Below are 22,427 nucleotides of genomic sequence, written 5' to 3'. Positions count from 1 at the left end.
TCATGGTTTTCTTATCTAAAATCTCCACTCTGTGGACTAGAGTGAGTTTTTATACTGAGTGCACCCAAAGGGGAGCCCCTGTCCACTTCTGACACTACTGCAGACGCCTACAAGCAAGGCCTAGGCCATGCACGCCCACCTGGGGACTCTCCTCATACCCTTTCAGCATCTCTGAGAGATAAAACCCTCTCATCTCTGAGTAGGGCTGATGTCTTTCAGCCCTACTTAGATGAGAAACCTGTGCATGCTAGGAGTTAGTTACTTGATAGAAGGTTCAAGAAAACCAACTAGATTTTATGAAAATGGAGAACAAAGCATCTTTTTCCTTTTTCCATGGAAATGAAAATAATTTTCAAAAATTCGACCCTAGATGGAAGTGCTATCTGGTCTCATAAAGCCCACTTGGTTTCTAGGCTTCAAAGATGACCCCCAATGAACCACCCGCCCTACTATTCATGTTCCTGAGCAGTCCTCTCCCACACCAGATATAGGATAGACCTGTGTGACCAACAGATTGCAGCAGGGTGACACTGTGTGACTTCTGAAGGGGGGTCTTAAGAAGTCTTGCAGCTTCTACTTTAATCTCCTGGAATCTAGTTTTTGGAATGCTCACTCTTGGATCCCAGCCACCTTGCTGTAAGAAGCCCGTGCCACACAGAGAAGAAGCCATGTCTTGACACTGCAGCTGACCACAGCCCCAGCTGAGCTCCCAGCTAACAGCCAGTGTCAGCTGCCAGCCCCAAGGTTCTATCTTGGATGCCTAGCCCAGATGAGCCCTTGGATTCCTCCAGCCCCAGCCACCATGAACTGTTCCCACATGAGAGTCCCCAAGAGAGAACTGCCCAGATGCAACCAGTCAACCCAGCAGACGAAGAGAGATAATGAGGCAGTGTCACAAGTTTTGGAGTGATTTAATTTATGCACGATTAAAACCTGGAACACTGAATCGGGTTCCTTGATGAGTGTCATTGACCTCCAGCGGCTCTCACAAGCCGTTTACGCTTACTGCCACAGGACTTTGCCCTTTGCTAGCAAAGGTTCACAAGTAGCTGGATTTTGTTTCAAACACCTCAAAATTAAACTCTGAAGTTAGGATATTTTTTCTATTGAATTTGTAAGGGTTTGCCTGGATGTAAAATAATATGGTTAAGTTTTTTAAAACATGTTTTAAAATTAGTTTTATAAACTTGGCTCCAAATACAGGTCAGTGACTATGGGTTTGTAGCTCCAGTTACCATATTTTTCATAGTTATTCTGATTTCAAGTACAGCAGTGCCATTTTCTCTGCAGTTTCATTTTTTGCAGTTTCAGTTCCCCATAGTCAACAGCAGCCAGAAATTACTCAACAAAATTCCAGAAATAAACAATTCGTGAGTTTTAAATTACATGCCATTCTGAGTAACAAGATAAAATCTTGCAATGTCCCATTCTGTCCCACCAGGGACACGAATCATCCCTTCATCCAGTGTCTCCATGCTGTACATACAGTACAAAAGATATTTTGAGAGGGAGATCACGTTCCCATTAATTTTATTACAGCATAATGCTATAATTGTTCTATTTTATTGTGTCATTGTTGTTACTCTCTTTCTGTGCTTAGTCGATAAATTAAACTTTATCATAGGTAAGTATGTAGAAGCAAAAACATAGTATACAGTTAGCCTTCATATGGCAGTTCCACATTCATGGATTGAAAATATTAGAAAACAAAATGTTACATTGTTGCTGACATGTACTATGTAGTTAGGCCTAGGAACATGTACAGACTTCTTGTCATTATTTCCTAAACAATACAGTTAACAATGACTATTCACATGACATCTACATAGCATTAGGTACTGTAAGTAACCTAGAGATGAATTAAATTATATGGGAGGGTGTGCGTGGGTTACATGCAAATACTACACTAACCCATATAAGGTACTTGGCATCTGCTGATTTCAGTATCTGTCGGAGGCTCTGGAACCAATGCCCTGCTGATAGCAAGAGACAACTGTACATAGTATTTGTTACTATCCGCAGTCTCAGGCATCCACTGGTGTTTTAGAACATATCCTCCACAGACAAAGGGAGATCACTGTAATCTGTCCCGTAAATGACAGACATCTTTTAGAAATTACAGTTTGGCATCCAAACCACATCTTGCAAGCTGCCTCTCATACCAAAGAAGAGCACAGATCACATATTCCCTCTTAAAGTTCAAAAAATATAATCTCCATTACTAATTTTCATGGGGTCTCACTTTGCTTTTGTCTTTGGATTTGGGGTGCTGATTTATCTGGTCTATTGTGCCCCACTGAGCCAAAATGTAAGGGAGTGAAAATAACCCTAACCATACACACAGCACACACAAAACAATGTCTTGGGTTGTGGAAGAATTTGGTGCTGTTGTTGTTTCCTAAGATTTTTCTTGAACTTCTCTAGGTTCCTTTTGGAGTCACTGAAGTCACCTTATGAAAAAGCCTGTTTTTCCAGGCTGCCTGTGGATGCAGTCATAGCCTCCAACACAGCCGTGACTGACTTAGTATCTCCTATATTCCAGGCACTGGGCTCAGCCCTTAATTTTACAACCATCTTGTGATATAGATATTTATTTTTTTATTTAGTTATTTTTCAAGTACAGTTTTCTATTTCTCCCATCCCAGCCCCCCCACCCCGTGCTCCCCACCTCCCTCCCATTTCCACCCCCCTTAGTTATTGTCCCTGTGTCCTTTATACTTGTTCCTCTGGATCCCTCCCCCTTTTCCCCTTTAAATCCCCTCCCCTCTCCCCTCTGGTCCCTGTCCCCTTGTTCTCTATTTCAATGTCTTTGTTTTTATTTTGCTTGCTTGCTTGTTTGTTTTGTTGCTTAGCCTCCTGTTAAAGGTGAGATCATATGGTATTTGTCTTTCAACACCTGGCCTATTTCACTCAGCATAATGCTTTCCAGTTCCATCCATGTTGTTGCAAAGGATAGTAGCTCCTTCTTTCTCTCTGCTGCATAGAATTCCATTGTGTATATGTACCATCATTTTTTGATCCATTCATTTACTGATGGGCACCTAGGTTGCTTCCAACTCTTGGCTATCGTAAATTGTGCTGCTATGAACATTGTGGTGCATAGGTTTTTTGAAATTGGTGTTTTAGGGTTCTTAGGATATAATCCTAGCAGTGGAATTGCTGGGTCAAAAGGCAGGTCCATTTTTAGTTTTCTGAGAAAATTCCATACTGTTTTCTGTAATGGTTGTACCAGTCTGCAATCCTACCAATAGTGAACTAAGGTCCCCTTTTCCCCACAACCTCTCCAACACTTGTTGTTTGTTGTTTTGTTTACAATAGCCATCCTGATCAGTGTAAAGTGGTATCTCATTGTGGTTTTAATTTGCATCTCTCTGATAGCTAGCGATATTGAGCATCTCTTCATGTGTCTCTGGATCTTCTGTATGTCCTCCTTGGAGAAGTGTCTGTTCAAGTCCTTTTCCCATTTTTTAATTGGGTTGAGTGCAGTCATGTGAGTTCTTTGTATATTTTGGAGATTAATACTTTGTCTGAGGTATCATCAGCAAATATGTTTTCCCATACAGTTCGTTGTCTTTTAAATTTAATACTGTTTTCTTTAGCCATGCAGAAGCTTTTTATTTTGATGAGATCCCATTTGTTTATTCTTTCCTTTATATTCCTTGCTCTAGAGGACATATCAGTAAAAATGCTGCTGCGTGAAATATCTGAGATTTTCCTGCCAATGTTCTCCTCTAGGACTTTAATGGTTTCAAGGCTTATATTTAAGTCTTTTATCCACCTTGAATTTATTTTGGTGTATGGTGTAAGTCTGTGCTCAAGTTTCATTTTTTTGCATGTAGCTGTCCAGTTCTCCCAACACCATTTGTTGAAGAGGCTGTCTTTACTCCATTTTATGTTACTGCCCCCTTTGTCGAATATTAATTGACTGTAGAGAGTTGGGTTGATTTCTGGGCTCTCTGTTCTGTTCCATTGGTCTATGTGCCTGTTTTTATGTCAGTACCAGGCTGTTTTGATTACAGTGGCCTTATAATACAGTTTGATATCAGATATTGTGATTCCTCCTACTTTGTTCTTCTTTCTCAAAATTGCAGCTGCTATTCAGGGTCGTTTATGGTTCCATATAAATTTTCAAAGTGTTTGTTCTATGTCTGTGAAATATGCTCTTGGTACTTTAATAGGTATTGCATTGAATCTATAAATTGCTTTGGGTAGTATGGACATTTTGATGATGTTAATTCTTCCAATCCATGAACAAGGTATATGTTTCCATTTGTTTGTGTCTTCCTTGATTTCTTTCTTCAGTGTTGTGTAGTTTTCTGCATACAGGTCTTTTACCTCCTTAGTTAGTTTTATTTCAAGATATTTTATTTTTGTTTTTGCTATATTGAATGGGATTTTTTCCTTGATTTCTGCTTCTGCTGATGCATTATTGATATACAAAAATGCCTTTGATTTCTGGATATTGACTTTGTAACCCGCTGTTCTGCCAAATTCATTAATTAGTTTAAGCAGCTTTTTGGTAGCGTCTATAGGATTTTCCATGTACACTATCGTCATCTGCAAACAATGACAGTTTTGTTTCCTCCTTTCCTATTTGGATGCCTTTTATTTTATTTTCTTGCCTGATCACTGTGGCTAAAACTTCCAATACTATATTAAATAGAAGTGATGAAAGTGGACATCCTTGTCTTGTTCCTGATCTTAGTGGAAAAAAAAGATTTTAGTTTTTGCCCATTGAGTATGATGTTGGCTGTGGGTCTCTCATATATGGCCTTTATTATATTGAGGAATGCTCCCTCTATTCCCACTTTGCTGAGTGTTTTTATCATAAATGGGTGTTGTACCTTATCAAAAGCTTTTCCTGCATCTATTGATATGATCATGTGGTTTTTGTCTTTGCTTCTGTTTCTGTGATGTATTACATTTACCGATTTGCGAATATTGAACCATCCTTGCATCCCTGGGATGAATCCCACTTGGTCATAAAATGAGCCTCAACAAATTCAAGAAAATTGAAATCATACCAAGCATTTTCTCTGACCACAAGGGACTGAAATTGGAAACCAACCCCAAAGAAAAAAACCCAAAGCACCCAAAATCATGGAGACTGAATGGTATGCTATTAAACAACGAATGGGTCAAGAATGAAATTAGGGAAGAAATCAAAAAGTTTCTGGAAACAAATGAAAATGAACTCACAACAACCCAAAACTTATGGGACACAGCCAAGGCAGTCCTGAGAGGGAAGTTTATAGCAATACAGGCCTACCTAAAGAATATAGAAACATTGCAAACAAACAACCTAACCCTACACCTGCAAGAACTCCAGGAACAACAACAAAGACAGCCCAAAGCAAGTAGAAGGAAGGAAATAATCAAGATCAGAGCAGAACTAAATGACACAGAGACTAAAAGCACACTTCTAAGGATCAATGAATCCAGGAGTTGGTTCTTTGAAAAAATAAACAAAATACAGAAGCCTTTAAGTAGGCTCATCAAGAAAAGAGGAGAGAGGACACAAATAAACACAACCAGAAATGAAAGAGGAGAGATTACAACTGATACCACAGAAATAGAAGGGATTGTAAGAAATTACTATGAAGAACTGTTGGCCAAGAAATTTGAAAACCTAGGGGAAATGGACACATTTCTAGAAAAATATAATCTTCCAAAACTCAATGAAAAAGAAGCAGAAAATCTGAACAGACCAATAATAGCGAATGAAATTGAAGCAGTAATAAAAAAAAAAACCTCCCATCAGACAAAAGCCCTGGACCAGATGGTTTCACAGGAGAATTCTATGAAGAATTTAAGGAAGAGCTAACCCCTATTCTTCACAGACTATTCCAAAAAATCCAGAAGGATGGAAAACTCCCAAATTCTTTTTATGAAGCCAGCATCATCCCAATTCCAAAACCAGATAGAGACACAACAAAGAAAGAAAACTTCAGGCCAATATCGCTGATGAACATAGACGCTAAAATCCTCAACAAAATATTGGCAAATCGCATCCAACAATATATCAAAAAGATCATACACCATGACCAAGTGATATAGATATTTATTATCCCCACTTTACAGTTGAAAGAACCATGGCTCAAAACAGGGATGTGGCTTTTTTCATGTGTTAATGCCTCGCAGATGCTCAGTACCCAAAGCTGAGAGCTGCCCCTAGACAGGCCTCTCCAGCAGCAGAGACGTAGCTGGGAATTCCCGCATGTCCAGAAATCATGCCTCAGTCATTGAATCATTAGGCAGGATCTAGAGCTTGGCCAATGGAACTGTGTACACTTGGGGATCATCCTGAGGGAAAGACTTAATCCAAGCTTGGGGGATGGCAAAGTGCTGCATGTCGATATCAGTGCAGCCGTTGGCACCATTCTGTATTGTCCAGATCACCCTGGTGGTTTCCCTGTCGGATGAGATTTTGTGCCCTCCTCCAGTGCATGAATGCTGGGGATTACTCCATCATGGGGCTTTAGGCAGGGGCCCAACAGGCTGTCTCAGAGAACCAAGAGATTCAACAATCGGAAGCAGCTGGAATAGGCTACAATGGAAGAGCTAAGAAGCACTCAGGATACTTAGGAACCATTGCTATGGGTCAATCCATGCACACTGGGTAAAGATGGTACATATCACAGAAAAAAATGGGCCCTGGGCAATGTGGCTCAGTTGGTTGGAGCATCGTCCCATCACTGAAAGGTTGCGAATTTAATTCCTGGTCAGGGCACATACCTAGGTTGCAAGTTCAATCCCAGGCCCAGGCACATATGGGGGCGTTAATCAATGCTTCTCTCTCACATAAACATTTCTCTCTTCCCCTTCCTCACTCCCTTCCTCTCTCTCTAAAAGCAATAAAAAATAAAAGGTCCTCAGGTGAGAATGAAAAGAAATGGGTTCCTTGGGTTGGTTTGTGGGAATGTGTGTGTGTTGGATTGGACATGGGCTGCTTTTCCTCTCTGTGCCATTTCCAAACAAACTTTTCTCTCACTCAGTCTGTGCCTCCTTCAAACCAGCTTTCTCTGCACCTCTCATGGACAAACCACCCTGGGGAACCTGAGACACCCTTGAAATGAGACTTTGTGGCAGAATGCTCAGGGGAGGGGTAGATGGCTCTGTTTGCTCCTTTCCCCTGACTCTAGTTACACCTGCAGTCCCCTTAGGACACTGGCCATTTAAAATATATCCACCATTGATGATCAATAAAATATATTCATTAAGATGACCAACAGTTTCCCTTCGGAAATATAAATATGTGACTCTCTGCACCTTGGTTTCCCCATCTGTAAGGTCCATACTTCCCCTCACAAGTGGGTCAGCCCTTATGCAGACACATGTACACACACACACACACACACACACAACAACAACAACAACAACAACATGCTGTCTGCTGGCTGGAAGGTGGAGATTTGAGTGTAACATGTTTACTTGGAGACAAGACTGCTTTGGAAACCAGATAAGGAGCAACAGGGATAAGGACAGCCTGGGGGTGAGGGGCATGGGACCTGGAGTCATGGGCCCTTTGTTATTCACAAGTTGTGAGATCTTAGGCCAAGTATTGAATGGCTCCAGGCCCTGGTTTCCTCATCTGTAAAATGGAGGTGTTCATAGGACCTACCCTGAGGTTGTTGTAAGCATGAAATCAAATAGCAGGCAAGGTGCTTAACCCAGTGCCTGGTATACCGAAAGTGCCAGTGAATAGTGGCAGCTGTTATTTATGACAGTGCACACATGCTACACGCTCCCCTTTTAGGAGAGTGGTAGCTCAAGCCATCCCACCAGTTCTAAAATCCACAGTTCCTTCAGCAGCAAAGCTAACCCCTGTCCTTACAGGGTCCCCCTGTGTTCCCCAGTGCTGGTAGAATTCAGAAGTTTCTTGAAAGGGCTTCCACCCTGGTCTAATAAGAAAGTGATTAAGTCACCAGCCATGATGGAGGCATAGGTAGATACACTTTGCCTCCTTGCACAACCAAAAGAAGGACAACACATTTAAAAACAAAAAAATAACTAAAGCTGCCAGAAAATCGAGCTGTATGGAAGTCCAACAACCAAGAAACATTCATCCAGACCAGTAGGAGGGGTGGAGACAGGCAGCTTGGATGGAGAGGACATGCAGCAAGGTGGTGGGTGGCAGAGCAGGAGGTCCCACATTTGCATGTGGATAAACCCAGAGGAACAACTGGGGAGAGAAATAGACCATGCAACCCAGGGTTCCCATGCAGAAAAATAGAGCCTCAAAACCTCTAATTGAAAAAACTGTGCAGGTTGAGGCAGTGGGAGAAACTCCCAACCTCACAGGGGAGTTTGTTGGAGAGATCCACAGGGTCCTAGAATGTACACAAACCCACCCACCCAAGAATCAGTACCAGAAGGGCCCAGTTTGCTTGTGGTCATCAAGGGAAGTCACGGAAAGCCTGCTGAGAGCTAAGCAAGCAGCACTGTTCCTAATTAGAACCCTCCCCCACACTGAGCTCCACAATGCAGTGATGCGGGTTGCCCCACCCTGGCAAATACCAAAGGCTCTGCCCCTTACTACATATCAGGTGCACCAAGACAAAGAAATATGGCCCAAATGAAAGAACAGATCAAAGCTCCAGAAAAAATACAACTAAGCAATGAAGAGCTATCCATCCTATCAGATGCAGAATTCAAACACTAGTAATCAGGATGCTCATAGAAATGGTTGAGTATGGTTGCAAAATAGGGGGAAAAAAGTGAAAGCTATGAATAGTGAAATTTAAAAAAATGTACAGGGAACCAACAATGAAAAGAAGGAAACCAGGGCTCAAATCAATGGTTTGGAGCAGAAAGAAGAAATAAACATTCAACTAGAACAGAAGAAAGAAATAAGAATTAAAAAAAAAAAATGAGAAGAGGCTTAGGAACCTCTGAGACAACTTTAATAGTTCCAACATCTGAATTATAGAAGTGCCAGAAAAAGAAGAGGAAGAGAAAGAAATTGAAAACTTACTTGAAAATACAATGAAGAAAAACTTTCCTAAACTGGCAAAGGAAATAGACTACCAGGAAGTCCAGGAAGCTCAGCGACTCCCAAAGAACTTGAACTCAAGGAGGCACACACCAAGGCACATCATAATTATATTACCCAAATTTAAACATAACGAGAGAATCTTAAAAGCATCAAGAGAAAAGGAGACAGTTACCTACAAAGGAGTTCCCATAAGACTATCAGCTGATTTTTCCAAAGAGACCTTGCAGGCAAGAAGGGGCTGGAAAGAAGTATTCAAAGTCATGAAAGGCAAGGGCCTACCTCCAAGTTTGCTCTATCCAGCAAAGCTATCATTTAGAATGGAAGGGCAGGTAAAGAGCTTCTCAGATAAGGTCAAGTTAAAGGAGTTCATCATTACCAAGCCCTTTTTATATGAAATGTTAAAAGGATTTATCTAAGACAAAGAAGATAAAAATATGAAGAGTAAAATGACAACAAATTCACAACTATCAACAACTGAAACTAAAAAATACAAAAACAAACTAAGAAAACAGCTAGAACAGGAACAGATTCACAGAAATGGAGATCACATGGAGGTTTAGCAGCAGGGGAGAGGGAATGGGGAGAATAGGGGGAAAAAGTACAGGAAATAAGAAGTGTAAATGGTAGGTACAGAAAAAGATACAGACAGGGAGATGTTAAAATGTTAAAAAATAGTATGGGAAATGGAGAAGCCAAACAACTTATATGTACAACCCATGGACTTGAACTAAGAGTGGGATGGGAATGCTGATGGTGGGGGAGTACAGGGCCTGGGGAAATAAAGGGGAGAAAAAAATTGGACAACTGTAATAGCATAATCAATAAAATATATTTAAAATAAAAAGAAAGTAATTAACTCAGAAGAGTCTCTCCCAGTGACTTTTGTTCTTTGTTTAGTAGTGACAGTAAGCAGCCCTCTCTGGCCCTGCAACTGGGCGGTTGAAATGCCTGATCAGGGAGGGGCCGCCAGTCATGGAGGCAGGTATCTGGGAAGCCTTGTCATTAGAATTAGGGTGACTAACTTCCAGGTAGAATCAGAGGCTTTTGCAAATTGCTTTTGTAGAAATCATCCCCATGGGTGTCCAGCCTACACCAATTCACTCTGTGCTCACACACAGAAACAGCTGGTGTCAGAGAGCTCCACAAACACAGTAACTAATCACATGGGACCAGACCCAAGGGCACAGACATTGGAAAGTAGCATGCCAATGACATCACATTAGTGGTAAAATTTTCCCAGTGTCTAAGGAACATGTCAGAGACCAGCCCTAACACCGGTAAGTGGGACAACCTCAGGGGAGACCCTTCCCTTTTCTTCTTCTTCCTTTCTAAGATGCAAGAATTGAACTAGAATCAAAGATAAAATTAAGTTAAATTAAATTAAATTTTTAGAAAAGGAAAAAAATGAAAGAATTGAACTAGATGGTCTCCAAAGCCCACTGGCTGTAATAGTTACCACCTGCAAAATATAAAATTCTCTGGGCATTTGTTCATTTGAGAGGTAAGAGGAGGTGATGTAATTGAAAATCTAGCTATTTCACCCAAAAGCCTATGACATGGGTACCATTAATATTCCCATATTACAGATGCAGAAACTAAAGTGTCTTGCCCAAGACCATGTGTGAAACTGGGATTAGCCAGGCAGTGTAACTCCAAGGCCTATGCTTTAACCAATAATAATATTAATGAAAATGTTAATGAAGCAGTTATGTCTACTAAGGGTTCCAGATCCTTCTTTTCTGGATTTCTCCATTTTTATCTATAAGGAATGTGTGTGTCAGCTCTCAGGAATCACTTAGGAGATGACGATATAGATAGATAGATATAGATACAGATATAGATACAGATATAGATATAGATAGGTAAAGATAGAGACAGAGACGGAGACAGAGACAGAGACGGAGACGGGGACAGAGACAGATATGTGGAGATGTAGAGATAGATATCACCTACCTAAACCCCAGCGCCTCAACCCTGGTATACCACCTATGTTGATTTTTGTGACTCATCATCCTTGTGTGGGCATTAAAGGGTCCATGAACTCTGAAGTTACATGCAAAATGTGAGTGTGTGAAAAATTCTGAGGGTAGATTTCATAGATTTCTTCAGATTTTCAAAGGGGATCTATGAACTTTCAGAGACCAACCCTTCTTTTGACAGCTGGGAAAACTGAAACCTAGGACTGGGGAAATGGGTTTGCCCAAGCACACTCAGCAAGGAATAACAGAGCTAGGTTCAGATCAGCTCACCCAGAGCCCAGAGGCCTTTGGCTGCATCTCACTGATCTAACTCAGTCCCCTCCATCACACACTGAGGGCCTTCCAGGGTCAAGATGCTGCAGCAGGATTATCTGTGTGGCTCACAGGCTGGGGGCATGGTTTAGGAAATCCTTGTGCTTTGTGTATGTCTTTTGAGTTTAACCCTCGGCCTCTGCATCCCTCCTTTTTTCTACAGTTATTATCATTGATAATGACCATTGATCTGCCATCTGCTCATCCATTGTAGATGAAAACTCAGCTCATGGTGTTTCACTCAGATCTGGTCCTGTCTGCCTCTTACCTGTACTTGGCTGCCACAAATGCTTCAGGTAGTCAGTCAGGCACCCTGTATCTCACTATCTGGGTTAAAATAACTAGTCCAAAATAAAACTGACAATAGCTGTACTGCATAAAGAAAAATGTGTTAAGGACTAAACATTGATAGAGGAATCTAATTGTCCCAACAAAGCTGAGGTCAACCAAATGTGAGTCAGGAAATTGGACTTGGTAGAAATAGAGCCACAGTAGAAAACCCACTCTGGTAGAACCAGCCTTGTTTTGTAAAAATTCATGTGCAGAAGAATTCACCTATACAAAAATGATTTTGATAAAATAAAAAGGGAAATAGCAAAAGAGTAGCAATGGCTTCACTGCTCTCTGTGGAGGCTGTGGTCCTTTCCAGGCCATGCTCTGACAAGGTGGGTAAGCAGTCACCACCTCTGCAAAGTTCAGGGGAACAGCTGAGAAGCTCCTGGAGAAGGCTCCTTACTTCCTGGACAAGAGGGGTCTCTCACCTCTTTGCCTTCCGTTGGCTCATCCGCCAGCCCTGAGGGCCACATGTCCACTCACTCTCTCAACCTCATCTCCTTTGACCGGGCTGGGGTCAGTGGTGCACTACCGCTGGCTCGAACCTGCCGCTGAGAGCCAACTGGTGAATTTCAGGAATTTTGTAAGCTGGTTGTTAAACACAGTCATTATTAAAAGTTAAATTATATAAAGAACATAAACTTACAATTAAATACATCACATTAAAAAGAGGTAATAAATACTCAAAACTCATCACTTTCTAATTTGTTTAGTAGATGTTGCTGGTGTCTGTGCTCCCCAGGTTGTTCACACCTGGGGGGAGTAATTACTGTATAAAGGTGCGCACGTTTTCCTCAGCCCCTTATTCAGTGACCTCGCCCTAGTAGCTTGAAGCCCACCAAGGCGACAGTATTTATAACACAGAAGTTTGTCAATGTTCTAAAATGAAGGCTTCGTTTATGGCCTTGCTGATGGTACAGACTTGGAAGCGATGCGAATGATGCTGATGCTGCTTCCCACGGTGTCGAGCCCACAGCTGGTGCACTGGGATGAGCACCAAACAGGGGCTATTCTGCGGGGTTCAGCAGACGAGCCACTCACACCAGTGACGAAGGAGTGGCTTTCTCATTTCTTTTTTGTTTCACTTTCATGTACTTGGTCATGAAAAAAATCAACCAGTGTTCATGTCAAAACTATGCTTGTTACCCAGTTGTAACCAGAGTTGGCTCTACACACGAGTTCCACATAAATCAATGAGTGCCTTGTCTGAGAATCAATTAGCTATAGGAAATTTGCAGCAAAAGTATTTCTACTTTATTGTCATTTGTAAATTGTGGGCTGCACGCCCTTTATAAAAGTAAAATCGATGATGAACCTGAGGAAGCATGTGCTCAAGCGGTCCTACCGGGGGCATAGACGTGCACACATTTTCTTTTTCAGAGAATCTAAAGAGGTTAACACTCACCTCTGACTTCCCTCAGAAGCCGCCTCATCTCTTTCTACAAGACCACCAGGCCCTGTGGTAGCCACCAGGACTTCAGGCCACTCAAGGTCACGATGGGCCCAGGGAAGTACCCTGCGCTGCAGGCCAGAGGGCAGGAAGGCCAGTGTTTATAGTGAGGGTTGGCTTCAGAACAGCCTTTGTCTGCTCGGGAACTTTATTTATTTTCACACCAGCCTAAGGCCTTGGACCCCAGTTTGAAGTCAAAGAACAGGAAGAAAGATTCTTTTTTTCCATAGAGATTGACCACGTAGTTTGGAGAGAGAACTTAGGGATGCTGCGAAGGTCCGGCCTGGGTCATCCCAGAGCCAGGGAATGACAGTTCACATTAGGACTGGGGAGAGAATGAACCCCCCTTCTCCCTGCAGGCCGCGCATCCCACTGACTCTTTGCAGGAAGCCCGCCCACCCTTGTTCAGGTACCTCTCTATGCTGAGTCCTGCTGCTGTCCAACAGGGGACGTACTTATTTATTTCATTATTTTATCCATGTATCAGCTGCACCCTAAATTGCACCAACAGTCCATTCATGTTTTGTTTGTCCTTTTAACCAACAAGTTGACACTGAGCGCCTTCACTGGATCAGGCACTGTTCCCCTGCTGTGAGCACAGTGGTGACCCAGATGATCTCTGACCTCATGGCCTATAAGGTCAAGTGGGCAATGCGGACATAGAAGTGGGTTTCCACACAATTGGATGGAATCTCTGCATGCTTGCTCCACACATTCCAGGCAGAACCGATTATCTTCTTCACCCAAACAAGTACTCTGCTGAAATGTCTGTCCATGGAGGAACATCAGTCAGAGCCATCACTAGGATATCACACACCAGGCACCGGTCTAAGCACTTTACATATATTAACTCATTCACCTTCGCAGCAACCCCATGAGTGAGTATTCAACACTATCAGTTTAGCAATAAGGACAGTAAAGCACCGAGAGCTTAAAAACTTCTCTGAGGTCCTGGCTGGTGTAGCTCAGTGGATTGAGTGCAGACCTGTGAACCAGAGGATCCCGGTTCGGTTCCCAGTCAGGGTACATGCCTGGGTTGCAGGCCAGTCCCCAGCAGGGGATGCACGAAAGGCAACCACACATTGATATTTCTCTCCCTCTCTCCTTTCCTTCCCCTCTAAAGATAAGTAAATAAAATCTTGGGGCGGGGGACCTTCTCTGAGGTCATGCCCTGGCCAGGGGCTTGGTTGGTTGGAGTACTGCCCCATACACCAAAAGGTTGCGGGTTCGATCCCTGGTCAGGGCACATACTTGGTTTTCTTGTTTGATCCTTGGTCAAGGCATGTGCCAGAGGCAACCGACTGACCTTTCCCTCTCCCTTCCTCTCTCTCTAAAATCAATGAAAATATCCTCAGATGAGAATTTAAAAAAAAAAAAAAAAAAAGCTTGTCTGCGGTCCCACATTTGATAAGCAGTGGAACTGCTAAGTCCTGGGTGGGATGTTCAGGTCAACGAGGCCAGTCCAGCTGAAGTTCCAGGAAACTCAGCAGAAGTCTACCTCCAGTTTGGGGCAACACTTGGCAATGAACGCAGCCTATATTGGTAGCCTGTCTCTGCCCTTTCTACCTGCGAGACTTTGACTGAGGGTTAATCTCTTAACCTCTCTGAACTTGTTTCCTCGTGTGTGCTGTATGGATAACTGTAATGCGCAGTCACTTCCTGGGCAGGGAGAGACTGAAGAGGAGTCACAGCGACCTGATGAACTGGGATCCTCTGGTTCACAGGATCCCGGTTCATCACAGCACACCTGCAGTGCGGCGTCTGAAGTGTAAGGGCTCCAGCTCAGCTGGGATGGTGAGAACAGTGAAAAGTTTGTCAGAGGACCCTGGTCCACACAGGAGCCCACAGGCTCCATGAGGTCAGGGACTGTGACTACCTGGCTCACTGGTGGGTAAGACTCACATATAGAGGTGTTGAATATTGGTTAGATGTATGGGTGGATGGACGAATGAGGGTTGGATGGATGGGTGGATGGATGGATGGCTAGATGGATAGATGGGTGGATGGATGGCTCTCTACCTCCTCTGTCCACAAGAGCTTCCCCACGACTCAGACTCTCTCTCTCCTAGAGCTTTCCATGTATGTATCTAGTGTGCTCCAAGCAACCAACAGATGCTCAAAAGCAGAGACAAAGTCTTTTGTCCTGTATCTCACCACATCACCAATTATAATTTTCCATGGAAGGAGCATTGGGATTCTGAAGCAACACTCTTCCCACTTAGGCCCAGAAATACCCTGAAGGTGTCACCTGTTTCCAGGTACTCTTTATTACACAGAGCCTTCCACACTGAAGGGATTTTCTGTGACATTTGGTGAAATAATGCTTGTGTAAACCAAGGTTCCTACCCTTAGGATTCCTGGTCATCCTCCCACCCAACCCTTAAGACAAAGGAGAATCATCAAATATTATCAAGGGAACTATTTCTTCTTCTTAACATACTAAATTCTAAAAGAGAAAGTATGAAACCAGAATTGCATACTTATTAAAAGCACTGATTTTCAAGTCAGATAGACCTGGTTTTGAATCTCTGAAAGTGTTTCAATTACCTTGAACCTTGGTCCCTTCATCTAGAAAGTGAGGATAATAACACCTTTTGTGTAGGGACATTGAAGGGTCAGGTCATGCGGATTACTCAGCACAATGCCCAGTGCAAGGCGGGCACTCCGTAAAACACTGAGTCGTAACGGTGCACAACTGCTCACAACCACTACTTCTCTGAAAATTAGGAAGTGCCCAGTGCAGCTATGGCAACCCAATCTAAACAAATGAAAATCATGCGTATTATTCTTAATAGACTTTAACTGAGCAGCTGCCGTGAGTGTGAGTAGCCTATTACCCAATTTCCCAATCACACATGAGCAAAAAGCAGGTAGAGTATGGCTTTAGTACTTTCTCCCTCTCATAAGTGATAAAAGGGGTCACAAGCTGAATCCATAGTTTCAGTCATTCATTTTTTTAATTAACCCATTCACCAAATCTTTGCTGAGATCCTACCATGTGTCAGATTCTGGGCTGGACTCTGGAAATACAGAAGTAAGTGGCCTAGACAAGGCCCCTGTTCTCATGGAGTTTCCAATCTAGGTGGTGGACAGGAACTACCTTACTAAAACAATCACATGTAGACAGTACAATTATGAACTGTGACAAGTGCCCTAAGAGGGATCTATAAGCACAAGGAGAAAGACAAACAGACTCTTTATATAACTGGAAAGAAAAAAAAAGAATGTCACAGGGTTTGGAAGGGGGTCATTATATATCAGTCTCCATAATCCCCTAGGACTTTCAAACCACCAAAAATATAAACCCTCCAGGTCATCCCTCTGCTTAGGTCACCTTCCATCCACCCACTAGAGTCCCAAAGCTACATGTGCTGTGACAGACAAAAGTCTGTTTTGTTTTATTTCATGAATAGGTGGCTGTTTGGTCACCAGGATTACCATGCAGCTGTTATTTCACCCTGGCCCATGGCCATTCCCCCGGGGAGGAAAACAGAGGTAGCCAATGCCGCTGCTCTCTGGTACAAGCACAAGGAAGCCAGGACACTCCACGGAGCATCTCTGTGAAGCAGATGTCCAATATATCCCCAGATGAACAAACATCAAAGGTTCTCAATTTACAAGAAAGTTCAAGTACAAAAATATCTCCTTCGCACACAATATTTGGCCCATGCTGGAAAGGTGAAGTAGTTGAGACTTACTTACATCATATTTAAATATCATACTCTAGGCCTAAACTGCTAGAATCAAACACGGAAGAGAGAACCTATTTTAAAAATCCTTTCCATAGGAAGTGGTAAAAATTTATAATCTCAAATAAAAATAAAATGGAAAATTAAGACAATAAGCATGCATTCCTACATACTAGAGGTAAAACACAGTTTCTTACAGTATTTATGCATAAGGATTTTTTAAGGCACCTCGACATGAGCATGGGCTTCTCCCAGGCTATTTGGTTCCGCAGACACATCTGGAGTGTGACGGTGTCCCTACCAGCTTTCCCACGATATCAGAAGTAGGTAATCCTCTCAGGTCTGTGACCCCCTTTCTGCCGCTGCCATTCGAGCCACATGACCAGGGTGAGTGAGACTCGGGGCTCTACCTGGCCTCCTTGCTTGATCAAGCATCCACGGTTTTCTGTTACTGCCTCTGGATCTCTTGCAAATTCCCTTCACTCACCATGGGCCACACCCGGAATCTTCAAAATCCAATTTATAATTTGCTGTGACCTATCACCACTATGCCACCATATAAACTTTCTGTTCCTCCTTTCATTTTTCCATTTGGAAAAGATGGTTTATCATTTTTTTCTAGACTCAGATACCTGACTGTGGTCAATGTAACCCCCATGTTTCTCTTAAGTCCTCCTAGAAATATCAGGTCTCTCCAATTTCGTTCTGGAGTAATTCGTTCTTTAACCCACTAGAACCACAGTGCTGATTTCAACCCAATATTCCAGGCTGCCGAAACCATTTTAATCTTGCTTCTGTTATGATCACACCAGTAATAGCATCCGTCCTAGAGATGTGCAGCTGACAAAGGCCCACAATACGCATGGGTTAGAGCTCTAGTGCCAACATCAGGGAGACGTAAGTTCAAATCGCACCTTGAGCTCTTACTAGTGGTGGACTTAAACAAGTCATTTCCATTCTTTAAACTTCAGTGGAGATAAAAACAATATTATCTTCTTCAAAATATCATTGGGTTACACGAGAGAGTCCTCAGAAAGATTTCCCACAGGGTCTGGTGCATAATATTGATTCAACAATGTCAACTGTTATTTTTATTTTAGGAACAGATGTCAGTGCTTCTCTAACTGCAGCTTGGTGAATCTAAAAAATCATTGGCCAGACATTTTAAATTAGAGTAGAAGGTAAAAAAAATCAGAATGGAATAGAATGTATCATAGTACACTTTGTGTCGTAGGAACTACATGGTGATGTGCGTACTAGGATACAATGTAAAAGCATATCTTACTGTGTCGCAGTGGGAAAAAAAGGGCTTGAAAGCCACGTCTGTAAGCTGATCCAGAACTATTAAATATTTTCTTTAGTATTGATATTCTGTTTAGGAGAGACATTACTGCCCCCTACTGGAACTATTCTTGATATCTCACAAAGATTGGACACCATAGATTAGCAAAGGCCTCCCTCGTCATGCCCATGTGACCTCGACCATCCTCCCCTACCTGTCTGGAAGCTCACTTGGAGGGGACTCACCCCTTAAGCTACCTTGATGCCCCAACAATGAATCAAAGGCAGCTCTAAAGTAGGAGCTGGCGACCTCACCTTTAAACTAATTTTAAAGCACAGCATTCTTCCCTCCCACCCGCCTCTCACAGCCTCTCCTGGGAAACCAAGCAGGGCATCCCCATGACTGAGGTGCAGCCACGCTTGTTATCCTGGTCCCTCCTCAGCCTCTACCCACGTCCCAGCTGGGCAAAGCCGCCCAGCCCCTACGCAGCCACCTGTCTCTGCTTCTCTGGAAAGACAACACCCCTTACAGGAATGCACGCCAGCTGCATGTTCTCAGGGCCAAGATTGCCAGCAGCCTCCATCCTGCAATGCCCCCAAGGTCTGAAATAACCAATGGGCTGGGGAGCGGAGAGGTACACACTGGAGCCATAGTCTGTTCCACCCGGGAGGTCTCACTGAGAGGTAAGGGCCCAGAGAAAACAGCGCCCCTAACACACACCCCTTCATAAGATGTGGGGCCCAGAACAGGATTCGCTTACTAAGAATCTGCTTAATCCGCCCTGGCTGGTGTAGCTCAGTGGATTGAGCACGGGCCTGCGAACCACGCGATCACGGTTCAATTCCCAGTCGGGGCATATGCCTGGGTTGCAGGCCAGTTCCCAGCAGGGGACTCACGAGAGGCAACCACACATTGATGTTTCTCTCCTTCTCTCCTTCCCTCTCTCTCTAAAAATAAATAAATAAAATCTTATAAAAAAAGAATCTGCTTAATCCTGCTTCATGATGACAGCTACCAGGGACTGAGTGTTCATGGCTAGTCACCCACACACGAGGTCTCAAGCGAAACTCCAAGCAGAGTTAAAATCAAGCCCTAAGGGGCTACAGAAACCTGACCAGGTCACTCAGGAGAGAAGAGGGGGAGGCTGGCTTCAGACCCAGTGTCCCCGAGGACAGGGACATTATTCCTGGCTGCCACACTAGGTTGGGCTGCAGCTAACTTCAAGGTGTACACCAGGAAATAAACAAAATGGTGCTGAACTGCTAAGTAGTGAATAAAGTCGAGTTTGAAAAAGACTCTAAATCTGAACTTTAAAATAAATAAACTGATCAGAGGGATTATAGTAGGCATTTTTAGGACGTAAACCATTAGAGAAACTCCCTTCAGAAACTCCCTCATTTGTTTCATGCCTTGAGTCAGCCTTTACTCTCCCCTGGGGGGAGGGCCGGCCTCGGAGACAGGCAGGAGTGCTTCAGTATTTCCTCCTTGATAAAGTGAAGAGGTGAGCAAATCTACCAGGTCATCTAGCGCTTTTGCTTATACAACGTGCCAGGCACTGCGTGTGCTCAGTACTTTTTACATGTGACGTCGGATATAATTCTGACAATGATAGGCTCAAAGAACTTAGTTAATTTGCTGACAGTCACACGGACACTAAGACAGATTCTGACACAGGCATGCCTACTGCCCACCCAGAACCACTGCCTGGGTGAGCACAGGGCCCACCTCCCCTCCCTACCTCCTAGACTTGCAGCTGTTCTCAGAAAATGCCAGGCCCTCTCCACCCTCTGGACCTTTGCTTGATACATGCCCTGTCAACTCCATACCCCCTGGCCTACAGTTAGAATTGTAGATCTCTTTCTCAGGACTCAGCTTAGACGTCACTTTTTCCAGGAAGCCCTCCCTGATGCCCTCACTCCCATGCCTGAGTAAAATCCCTTCCCCAAGCTCTCATCACACTCAGTCATCAGCTCCCATCACAGTGCTTCTCACCTGAGTCATATTCATATTATATAATGTGCCCCTTCCCTCTCACACAAGTGAGTCCCCATTTCCTCAAGTGGGGTGTGCATGCCCAGACACTGCACGGAACACCCCTGACTGCCGGGTGGGGAGGTTAGTCCTTCACACAGCTTACTCCATTTCTCGGGTTGCACAAGGAGGACAATGTTAGTCTGTCTTCAACACTCCCTGCCACTTGTTAATCTTTTTATTTTCAAATAATACCAGATCAAGCCATGACTGGCCACTTGCCCTGGGCAACAGCATCTAGCTGGAGTTTACTGACTTGTTTTGCCTTCACTGTATTTGTTTTTGTTTATGAAATACTTTGTATGGGTAGCAGTGCAAGATCTTCTACTACTTAGACCAGTCATCTTTTATAAAATTAATTGATATGAGTAAAGGAAGTAAATCTATTTAGAAGAAGGTCAGTAAATAGCTATTCAGGTGGCATGCATGGTGAGAAGCGTGTGCATCCACAGACAAGCGTGCAATTGTGATGCTCACTGTGCATGAGAGAACCTGTCACTAGTGCAGCCGAGTCCTTGTGTTAGGAGATACTGGTCTGCTGTCTTCATCACCAACTACCCATGAGACTGGGAGAAAATTATGTTTACATTTCTTAGTTTATCCCCCTGTGAAAAGAAGAGAACAAAACTGGGCCGTAAATGATTTCATCTCCCAGATCCAAATCTCTCTTCCCGCCCAAACACTATGGAAGTAACTTTGCCGCAGGAGACCCCCGAGGGGAGCACACTTTTCATATTGGAGACCAGCGATCTGAGGTTCATAGAGGCTAAGTGATTTACATGAGGTCACACTGCAATTTAGTATCCCATTCAAGATCCAAATCCAGGTTTTCCTACTCCCTGATAATCTGTTTCTCTCCCCATTCTGAAACTCCCCACCACCTTACAAAACACACACACACACAACATAAACACATCTTGAAATAATGGAAAAGCAAGTAAGAAAAAGATTGAGGCGATACTGGGTTTCAGAGCATTAACAATGTTAAATAGGGAAGTAATGTACCTAGAAGCTGAGAAAATATATTAGAGGGCTTTCCACAATGTAGCGATTCCTTCCTTCTTCCTTGTTTGGGTTCAGTACCAGCAGCCAGGGGGCAGGCAGCCACACAAGCTTCACTGGACCATCCTGGGCTACGTGCCGTAAAACCTGCCTCAACGGAGCCCAGAGCCAGATGCTGCTTCACACTCTGTGCATCATGAAAAAGCACTTCAACAAGATTTGAAGGGGAACAGACACCCCTATTTTTAAAATGGAATTTTAAACACTGTTAAAACTATTTCAGCAGAGCACTTTGCTTATAGGATATAGTCCTCACAATGATACAGCACAGTGTTTTCCTCATTAAAAAAACAAACTAAAACAAAGCTCTACCCTTGTCTTTCCAAGTGTGCTTAACATCTTCACAACTGATCTGGTTAAAGGCAGATTCACCACAATTACAGAAGAACCAAAGTGCACAGAATCAGAAAATGTTAACCAAAATTCCCAATGAAATGTAACATGGGTAGATGTAATGCCCTTCACACAAATGTATGAGTATGTGTATATGTAAATTACATGTGGCAATTGAGATAGATCTGGTCAAACAGAAGCTCATGGGAGATGTTTCAATTGACCAGAAGCTCACTGTGAGCCAATGGTAAGGTATCTGCTGGAGAAAAGAAAAATCTTGGTGTGACATTAAAACACAATGTTAAATAACATTGAGTACGGTAACACCTCTCTGTACTCTGTGCCCGCCAGCCAGTACCCAAAGCCTGGTGCAGTAATGAGATCCATCAGAGCGACAGATATTGGCATCTGTCCAGGAGAGTAATAGGTCAGTGGCAAAGGGAGAGGGTCTGTCACTGGAGTCACATGAAGAACGGGTCATGGCCCTGCTCACAGGCCAAGCAAACCTTCAGATGTAAGACGCGTAACGTTTCTGCAATGCATATGCCCCTTATCAGCTCCCAGGAAGGTTGCCGAAAGGGCTCTCTTTGCCTAAGAGGTGAGACCCCACCACATCCCTCCCTGCTCAGGATTTACTGGTTTGTGGCGGGAGCAAAACCACATCCATTTTACATGGTAGTGATTAGCTCACTTCAGTTCCTTCCTGGAGAAGAGTATTCTGTAGAGGCTGTGTTGACACCCAACCAAGCCCCTCAGAGAAAATAAGACGTACTGACATGCAGACAGGCTTGGTGACTAACAGATGCAATGTGGACTCAGTTCACCACCCGCTTTCCATCCCGACACACCGCCAACCATCTGGTTGGCCCGAGAAGCTAGAAATCAAGGTCAGAGGGTATGACAGTAAAATCAAAGCTGCTGGGCTGGAGGCGGTGAGCCCTATGGCAGAGGAAGGGTTCAG

Source organism: Artibeus jamaicensis, unplaced genomic scaffold (genome assembly GCF_021234435.1).
Source record: "Artibeus jamaicensis isolate MK-2021 breed Jamaican fruit bat unplaced genomic scaffold, CSHL_Jam_final contig_432, whole genome shotgun sequence".
Lineage (NCBI taxonomy): Eukaryota > Metazoa > Chordata > Mammalia > Chiroptera > Phyllostomidae > Artibeus > Artibeus jamaicensis.
Note: the sequence above shows the minus strand (reverse complement) of the source record.